Genomic DNA, 10,619 nt, shown 5'->3' with positions numbered 1-10,619 from the left:
CTTAATATATATTTAAGAACGGCGTTCGTGAAAAAGGGAATATGTAAATATTTTTATAAAGAAAAATTATAAGATTTTGTACATAATTTTACATCGGTACGGCTTTAATACCATTATAATACCAAACTCTATTGTCTATATAATCTATATTATTCATAAATTACGATAACTGCCGATGCCCACCTTGTTCACGTAGTTTTTTGTAATAAATATTATTAAATAATGATATGCTAGCAGATACCTACAAAATGTATTACAATAATGAATAAACATACAATTTTTTAATTACAGAGTACCTTCGTAATGGAGTCTGCCAGAAATAAAAGCAAGCTCACCGTGAGTGCCAAACAACTTTGGGAATTGAACATATATGTGACTTACACAAAGCTTTTGGACACTACTTTAAAATTATTGAATTGCCTCCATGGCGTATGCAACAAATGTATTGATTTGGGTTTTGACAAACCAGGTAAGGTGTTCTTAATATTCTGCTTATCGGCTTATCTATAATATTATATACATAGTTTTAAATTTCAATCATTAAAGACATAAGATAATATTCATCATATTATATACAATATCAATGATTATAATATGTAAAGTTTGGTCAACAATTTTAATATTATGTACCTACCTAATTGCAATAGTTTTAACTCGTGTAGCACTAATGTAAGCTGACGGAGTATAGATTATATGAAATTAAAATGTTGAAAAAATTCCGAAAATTTGTTAATTATTTTTCAGTTAGAAATTTATAAAAATTTTCTTTTCATAGGTGATAGGTAGCTAACATTTAAAAATTAAATACATGATTCCCTACAGATAACAAGTGTAGGTAACCTTAACCTTAATAAACACGTTACCGGAAAGTAATATTAATTTTTTATGAGTATTTGAATTTATGTTTATTTTAAATGTTTTAAAAAATAAATCTTATAATGAGTCGTAACTTTATTGTAATATTGTCATAATATAATTCAGTTTTATAATTATTTACGTTACAGAAATACATTGAGGCATATTGTACTAAATGCAATAACCGCATTGTGCACTGTGCTAATTAGTGAGTCATAGAACTCACCGTTGTAAAACTAAAAGCAAAGTTATCGAGGAGATCCGTTCAAATTTAATCAAAAATAAAGTTAACTTATGGGTTGGTTAAAATGTTTATAATTCAATATAATTATTTTTTTTTAAAACCCTATAGTATGCACTTCGACAATATTTTTTGTTATATTGTTTGAATTTTTTACGAATAATATATACCTATATATTTTTTTTAACAGTGAAAAATCAAATTTTACGAATTAAGTAAAATCATGCTTAGCGTTAAATATAAATACGTTAAGAACGCAGAAGTGTGAAATAAAAGAAGAAATACAGAAAAAATTTGTTGAGTAAGCATATCACCTAGTGGATAATTCAGTAAAATGTAGACAATTTTAATATTAAGTATGAAATATGAAATATTCGCACTTACATATTATCATATTATTATCTAACTACTATAACCTAACCTACGTAGGTACCCCAGTAGGTACTTGAGTAGACATACTTAACCTATATTATTACAAAATATATTTGAAAAAAATCTAGGTACCTATGGGTATACCCATTTCAGCTCTAATAGCAATTTTGAATTTTCTTAACGTAGATAATAGATTGTGCGTAAACTAAGATTTATATTCTGCCCTCAAAAAGTTATAAAGTGTACATACCAATACGTAACGTCCGGCGGCTAGCCAAAATAACAACGGTATAGGAATTTTATAAAAATTATAATTTAAATACATATAATATAGGTACTTCAAATCCTCATAATTTTTAAATGTTTGTAATTTTTTATTTTTTTAGAAAAATAAATAGGTTAGGTAGTTGTGAATGCGCTTTTTTTCTCGAACGATAAATACATCTACGAATGAAATTATTTACATCGTTCAATGTTACATTGAATGCGACATTTGATTGAACTATTTCACCCGTTAATTTTAATAAGCGTTCAGAATATTATAAATCGGTTCTTTCATTAAATTTTTAAGCAGTGAATGTTCATGTTCGATAACCCATTTTAAAAGAACTTTTACATCTTCACTGATACCTATACTGTTTTGAAGTAGTTTGTAGCTGTTGTAGGTACTATAGGTGGTAGGTACACGACTCCAATGTAGCGTACATCTCCATTTTACACCCACTTGTGTAATTATTGAAAACTATAGTAACATTTTGTCCAGTGGCATAATTATGATTGTGGTGAGGGAATGGGGGTATATCTCAGCAGAGCCTTTTTTTTTAAATAACTGTAAACCATTATCACAGTTAAAAGATAAAACTGATAATAACTTACTACTATTACGACTTCTGATATCATTTTTAACTGCTTAAAACGTATATCTTCTTAATATAAACACAGAATAAATTAAAACTATTAATGTATTGTTAATAATTATTGTTTTTGTAAAATACACAATTTATAATAAGACCTGAGATTTTAATACCATAAAAAACCCAACAAAGAACATATACATACCTGGCTACCTATAAATATTATATATATACCTACCGGCTACCACAAAATAATTTCTAATAATCATGATAGTAATAATAATAATAATAATAATAATAATAATAAAGATACATCTCACATATAAAAATATAATAAATGATAATTATTGTCGTTACTCGTTCCTATATCGGTTATCGAAAATGATTACCTATACCTGCCTTCCTGTCATTATCGTACATAGACGCGTCTAAATAATCACCCATTCTGTTAAAAATCTCGTTTTTAATCCAGCTGTGCTATTTAGTTATACCTATAATATTATCTTAGTCATATAAATGTATGTTTTAATTCAATAACTTGTATTAATATTAAACACAGCAGTCATGCAGTATATTAAGACAAAAATTAGTCTATAATCTTATATGTATAAACATATTACGAGTACAAATGCATATTATAAACATGTGTCGTGTAAAATATACACTTGTGTATGTGTTGTACAATAACATAAATTATTATCATAATAATAATTATTATAATAGAATGATAATGTAATGTTATGATAATATTATGATTATGACTCGATTTTCATAAGTGTCGATCTTCTAATTAACAAAATAATATTATACGTTACAGGTTTCGTGGCGAATTGAAAATGAGCGAAGATAAAATGATGGGTTATGTAGAATCGTATTATAAAGTAAAATTGGAGCATTTGACTAAAAATAAATTGCTAATGGAGGAATTGAAAAAAAAATACGATTTCTATTTGTATTTTTCTGAATCTGCTTTGAAAAAGGAAAACAAGGCAGATCTAGACATGACAAAGTACGCGGCCCGCATATCATTTAAATATATGAAGTACATCTAACATTGTAATTTGTAATAATATATAGGTAGGTACTGATGTTTAAGGAATTCAATCTCACCTGTGTTTTCTACAAAAATGTACCCATCTGCCAATTGTTCCGACTGTCCTAGTGAAACAATTCTGAAAACATGTTTAAATTAATTGATATAAAGTTTATTAAAAATTACTTTTTCACTTTTTTGACGCTTAAATACTTCAAAATTAAATTTTTAAATTTTAAAATATCGATAATATATTGATCTTAATAATTAACTAACAAATGTTAGAAAGTTGATTTCAAGTAAACGTCTTCTTAAATATGTTTTTAGAAATGTTATCGGATAACTATAAGGTTTCTATAACTAATTGGGAATTATGCCATTAATAATACTTTTAGACAAAAAAAAAACAAAATATTAAATTAATATGACGTGTGAAGTTCGTTATTGATATAGGTAATATCATATTATAATGTTTGCCTGCATTATAAACAAACTTCCAGATTGCAATCGGGAGTAATTTATTACAACTTTTTATCGAATAATCACATTTAGGTATCACACAAATGGTAAAGAACCTTGCGTAGGTACAATATAGTGGTTTCTTATGTTTTTTTTTTCGACACCACAATAATAAAACGTTAAAATAATATTACGTACCTACCACATTAATTCGTAAAAATCGCACAATAATGAAGATTGGTCGAGTTCTAATTTTTTGATTGATTACATTATTAGTACATTATTAGCAGTACCTATATTTTAGCACTTATACCAAGAAAATGTATCAACTTTACGATCACGTTATTTTGGCTATTATAATTTACGGGATAATTATATAATTTATTATAGTTTAGTCAACAATCAACTGTCAAGTGTCAGAAAATGTTTCATATAATTGACATTAGTGGATTGGATTCAACTACTACAAATTGTATTGAATTAACAGTTGTGTTTGACGATATACCTGCGTAAGTTAATCGAATGTGAGTACTGAGTATACCTACACTATAATATTATTATACTATATTATATAGTATGATTTTTTAAGCATGCTCGCTCTGTTTGTACGCTTAAATTATGCATGTATTCAAATTCTGATTTTTGGAATTTTTAAATATACATTTGAAATTAAAGACCATATTTCGAATATTTTAGATTCTTTTATACCACTTAAGGATGATCCTTTGACAATGCACACTTTTTTTTAAAAATTTGATGTGTCTAAATCAAAATTCGATTAAGTAGTTCTTAAGTTATATGTAACTTAGGGCTGTATTCATATAGCCGATTCTCAAGAATATAATACGGCTCTTAGTATACAAATTATATACCTACTATTATAGTGTCCAATTCATATCATAATGGGTTAAGTAGATACATACCTATGGAGGCTTAGATGATTTTAAAATGTTGGTTATTACTACTGATCTAACAATATAAATAATCTGTAAGAATGATACCAATAAATACTACATAATTATTTTTATCTACATCTATCTAATATTACATATAGTTTATATTTTTATAAAACCATTTTTAAGGATTATTATCCTTAGCATAAACATTTTAATAACTCAAAAACTTTACTCATTAGAATTTCCGCTAAATAAATTGCAAAAAGGGGAGTATTCATTTAAAAATTAGATGTTTGTATTGTCTCAAGACATTCCTTAAGTAAGCAGTTGGTACAAAAAATGTCAGAAATTTAATAATATTATGGTCTTAACGGATAATTAAAAATTGTAAAAATAAGAATTTGAGTAAATAACAAAAAAACCAAGGAAATCTAGCTTTTGAAAATTTTATCGTGTATAGAAAATGCTAATATAAGCAACCGATGGAAATTTCATGAATATACGTTTATTTGTTTTGGAGTTAGGTACGACAAAAATCGATTTTGAGTAAAAATGCCCGTTTTCCCTTAATTTTTATTTTGTTTTTCCCAAGCACATATTTTGAAGGGGTGATGGGGGAGATTCCCCCTCCCCCCCCCTAAATCCCGTTTACAGTCCATATTAGTATGTCACTTATAACTTTAAGATTCTTAAAAATTGTATGATCTACTATTTTAGATTCTGAGCGGAGCGAGGAAGCTAGTGGTTTGGTGTTTATTTATTTATTTATTTTTTTTTTTTTATTCTGTATACAAAATTTCTACCAGAAGCAGTGCTTCGATTTTAACATACTATTGTTTCTTATTTTTTAGCAAATTGGATTACGATGGTACTTTAGAGAGGTAATTTTTCGATTTTCTCAATAATTATTTAAAACCACCGACAAATTACTAAAAACCGCTAACAATTTTAATTTATAATGCTTTGTGTATCACTATAGAAACGAATAAAAAATTATTATAATATTATAATATCAATTCAACTTACAGGCTATAATAAATAATAATAATATAAAATATCCAGACTGAAAAACCGTCTCCGCTCAGAATCGTTTTTCTTATACAATGATACTATATCATTGAATTCAAGTTAAATACAATTCATTATACATTGACCCACTTGGAACCTATTGTACAGCAGAGCGACATCCACTTACTTAATAAATGTGTATAATAATATTACGTATTTACGATTTAAGATAGTATCGTGATAGTTAAATCATGATAATGATTTACACTGAGATAGATTTGGATTTGGACAGGTATTCCTAAACCAAATGAATTGCCCCCCCCCCCCCCCACAGCTTAGGTCCCTGATACGTGCCTGGTTTTTCCCTGCACTTGTGTAAACTATTGGGTATTTACTTTTGACCCCCCCCCCCCCCCCAAAAAAAAAAAAAGTACCAAATAGATTCACTTTCCTATCAGAAAAGATACTATTGAAGAAAATTTAATCATTTTTACTGTTCTAAAAGGGGATCTAGGACATTTTGGCGTGGCCGTTTTGGCATGAAACCATTTTGACTTAAGCCGTTTTGGCGTAAATTTCTCAGGTTATTTATAGTATAAAATAAAAATAAATAAAATACAATTATTTATTATTATTTATTCGATTTAAAAAAATTCAGTTGATTAAAAAAATTTAAAAAATACAATTGACATATTAATAAACTTACTAAAAAAACATTATTATTGTAAAGAAATATTATGTGCTACACCTCTTAAATATGTTAAAATGTCTCGTGTATCTGCTTCTTGAACTATGTTTAAAAGACGTTTGTCTGTATCAATATATTTTTTGAGCTTTTTAGGGGGACTCCTTCCTGATTCCGATTGAAATAAATATGTATCTCTTCCAGCTTGAATCATTCCCATTTCAACAATAAATATTAATTAATTTAATAATTTAATAAAATTCACTACTTGTATAAAAGATTTAAATGTATATAAAAAGTAAAAACTCACTATTTGTGTGAAATATTTATGCTGTATCTAGCTAGGAATATTAAAGGACAAGAAATAATGAAATGATAAACTTATCGCACGGCAGATAAGAAACGACAACGGGTACAAATCATTCAAAACGTAGATAATCGATCTAATCGATAGTATACGTTTTGACTGGTCAACTGGTCAATTTTAACTTTAGTTAAAAACCCATAGGGCACAAGTACAGCATAGTAATATAAACTTATCATTAAATTCCAACAATACGTATACAATAATTACTATCAAAAAATAAAAATAAAAAATATACTTATAATGGTAAATTAGTTAATATAATAACCGTTATAATACGCCAAAACGGCTTCACGTCAAAATGGCTTCATGCCAAAACGGCTACGCTAAAAGGGCCACGCCAAAACGGCCACGCCAAAATGTCCCATTCCGTCTAAAAGGTGATGACAGAAACAAATAAAAAAATAAATAACATACATCATTATAAAATCAATACATTCATCGCTCCGCTCATAATCTAAAATTAACAATAATATACCGTGTATTTTGCACGATTTGCATTTGTGAAACTGATTGAAGACAATATGTTTTTATACATAAAAAACGAACGGTTTTTACATTTCTTTACTCAATTTAAATTTTTTTTCATTACTATAGCATTATAGCATAATAAACGTATTAAAATGTCAGATCTGGAATAAATGCAAAAAAGCAATGAAAAAAAAAAACACTTTTACATAATAAAACCCAAAATATGCAAAAACAAATTGGTTTATTTGGAATCAGAATGACATGAAACCAATTTATGGATAAAAATTAGATTTCTATATCATATACATATATAAAAAAGAGCATATTATGCTTTAAAATCCGAGCCTAACTTATAAGTTATTACCTATTTATTACTTATGATACCTAAATAAGTAATCATTATACAAATTTTAATTATCTACCAAATTAGATTAATAATTTTTAGACATGTTATAACAATGATATATTTTATGTATTAATTAAGTAGGTAGTAAGTTATAAGTAGAGCACGGATTTGTATGCATTTGCATATTTATTCTGGTTGATCGTATGATATGCTAAGTGAGCACACAATTTGTTTCATGACATGACGATTTAAACAATGAAACTTAATAACGCATATTTTTGCATATTTTGACATTTTTCTATTTTAAGGGTTTATTTTACAATGTTAATAGTATATTTCATATTTTTAGACTTTTAGTGCATATTTTGATGTTTTTTTAGACATTTTTAAAATATATAGTACCTATTATAATATAAGAAACAAATATCATATCTTTATAGTTTCGATTAATAACAAAATAAATTAATATATTAATATAGGTATACTTGTAGGGATAAACGGATTTCCCAAATATGACCTTAGATCAATAATCGGGGTAATAAAATACATAATAATATAAAGATTTTAAAGACTATTAAATAATTTGTTTTAGGATACATTGTTGATATAAATTGATTCCTATTTTTTTCTTTTAGATTAACTACCTAAAAAAAAAAAGTAGATGAGTATTTATATAGTAGGGTTCGATAATTTTTTTGCTAATTTTATTATGCATAATTTTATTTTTTGTGCATATTTTAACATTTTAGTGCATATATTTATGCATATTTAGGATTTATTTAGCGCATATTTGGTTGGTTTTTAATGCATATAAATCCGCGCTCTAATAAGTTATTAAAAAATATAATAACCATTAAGAACCATAACATTAAGGTCACCGAAAAAATGATTATTAATAATTTATTAAGTATTTATTATAATACTTAAGTAGTGTATTGCAGTCATATATTGATAAACTAAAAAAATAATTTTATTTTACAAACATTTTGACTTAAATATAGTAATATTATGGTAAATGATGATAAACCAAATCCAAAAAATCTCTTTCTTATGTTTTGTGTTATTATTGTTGAAAAATTAGGAATTTTTTTTTATTATACCAGGGATTTTTTATTCAAAATATTAATTATTGACAATTTGTTTCATGTTTGATTACCTAAATATGAATTACCTACGATTTTTTATTTTCAGAAAACTGAAGACATCCCGAAATCTATAACTAATGACAATCTAGTGGATAAGGTGCAAATTTTTCTGCACGTGTTTCTTCACATTTAGATAATAATCTAGATAACATCTATTTGCAAAACCAACTAGAGGACATCGTATTCAACAGTGAGTATTATTATAGTCTGTTCTATTGGCGAGTTTGTATAAATGTAAATGTGTTTGTGAAATTTAATAAATTACGTTGAGTGAATGATTTTCAAATATTTAAATATTTAATTCTGTTATAAAATAATATGATGTGATGTGTTTGAAATTTATTATCAGTGTATTTTTCTTTATATTTTAAAATACTTGAAACTACCCATGATTTCCACTAGGCATAATATATAATATTTTATATTATGATTAAAAATTAATTTTTTTAAGAATCAAGTTTGAAATTGTTTTATTTAAATTATATTATTTTCCCCCATAGAAAATGTGTAATGACAATAATATAATATTATTACAAAAATAATTTCATAACTATATCACAATTACGTAATTTACATTTTTTTAGAAATCAATTAATACTATTATTTTAATATTTTTTATATAGGTACAGCAATAATAACGTTATTTAAAAAATATTATAATTAAGGTACTACTACATAACTACTATAATATTTATACTGTAATTAATTAAAAATAATATTTTATTATTTTTAATGTACTGTATAATAATTTAAGTACCTATAATATTTTTGTTTATAATAATAATATATTTATTTTATTTATATACAATTTCATTACAACATTCTCGGCCGTATGATTTTTAACACTAATATAAAACTTTTCTTTCATTTTATAAACTGGACGCGTGTGACTGTAAAACTATTACTAAGAATAATAGATAATACATGTACAACGATAATATTATTTAACACGATAAACGTACATGAACATTGTGGTCACCGACTACAAGGACGTCAGCCTTATCTAATTTATTTAGGTATGCTGGACAGTAAAATAACGATATTGTACATATTTTGTACAATTTGACACATTAACGAAGTGATGCCAGGGAATGTGTAAAATAACTAGTTTTAAAGTATAAATTAAATACATAACCTACACGTTTAAGTTACTTTATAAATTACCTAGTTATAAACTAACTGATTCAACACTTTAACTGTATAAGTTGTATTATTATAGCTGTGTTAGCCGGTAGTATAACTACAAAAAATATCCGTACAAAAAATATCCGTATGGTTAAAAGATTCGTATGGCTACACATAATACAAAATACCAAATTAAATTCGTATACGAATATAAAATAAGAATATAATATATTATAATATTATAATACGCGTAGTCCGTAATAATAATATGCTATCTTATATTGTTCGTTAATCATTGGGAGGTTTTTTAAATTAAAATTACGAATCAAAAATAGTTTCCACTAAACATTTTTTTAAAAAGATTTATTGCCTTGAAATTTAAAATATAATACACTTTATATAATATACTACAACAAAATAATTTAATCTTAAAAAAACGCAATTTTTTACGTAAAATCAGTTTTCTACAAAGTCGGTTTTCTTTTTTTGTTGTAAGTTGGAACTCAAATACAATTAATTTTTAATACCTATCTAAAATTTTCATCAAAAGGTTACATTAGCATTTCCTATATAATAGGTATATTGTATAATTTTCAAAATATTTTTACTATTTATGAGTTAAATATAGGTACATTATTGATATCAATTATCGATTTTTTTTTGTTTTATTTCTATTACCTTATAATGATAAAAAAAGTTGAAAATCATTTACAAAGTTCCTCTCCTCGTAAGCGGTTATTAAAGATATTTAAAAATATACAAGAT

At 25.6% G+C, this 10,619-nt stretch overlaps 1 pseudogene; it reads left to right on the top strand.

The window, feature by feature from the left end:
* Positions 1 to 303: 303 nt before the first annotated feature.
* LOC132948962 (uncharacterized) lies at positions 304 to 4,349 on the top strand (annotated as a pseudogene).
* The last annotated feature ends 6,270 nt before the right edge of the window (positions 4,350 to 10,619 follow it).

Source organism: Metopolophium dirhodum, chromosome 1, assembly GCF_019925205.1.
Source record: "Metopolophium dirhodum isolate CAU chromosome 1, ASM1992520v1, whole genome shotgun sequence".
Classification (NCBI taxonomy): Eukaryota; Metazoa; Arthropoda; class Insecta; order Hemiptera; family Aphididae; genus Metopolophium; species Metopolophium dirhodum.
The sequence above is the reverse complement of the archived record's forward strand: the minus strand, read 5'-3'. Positions and strand labels throughout refer to the sequence as shown.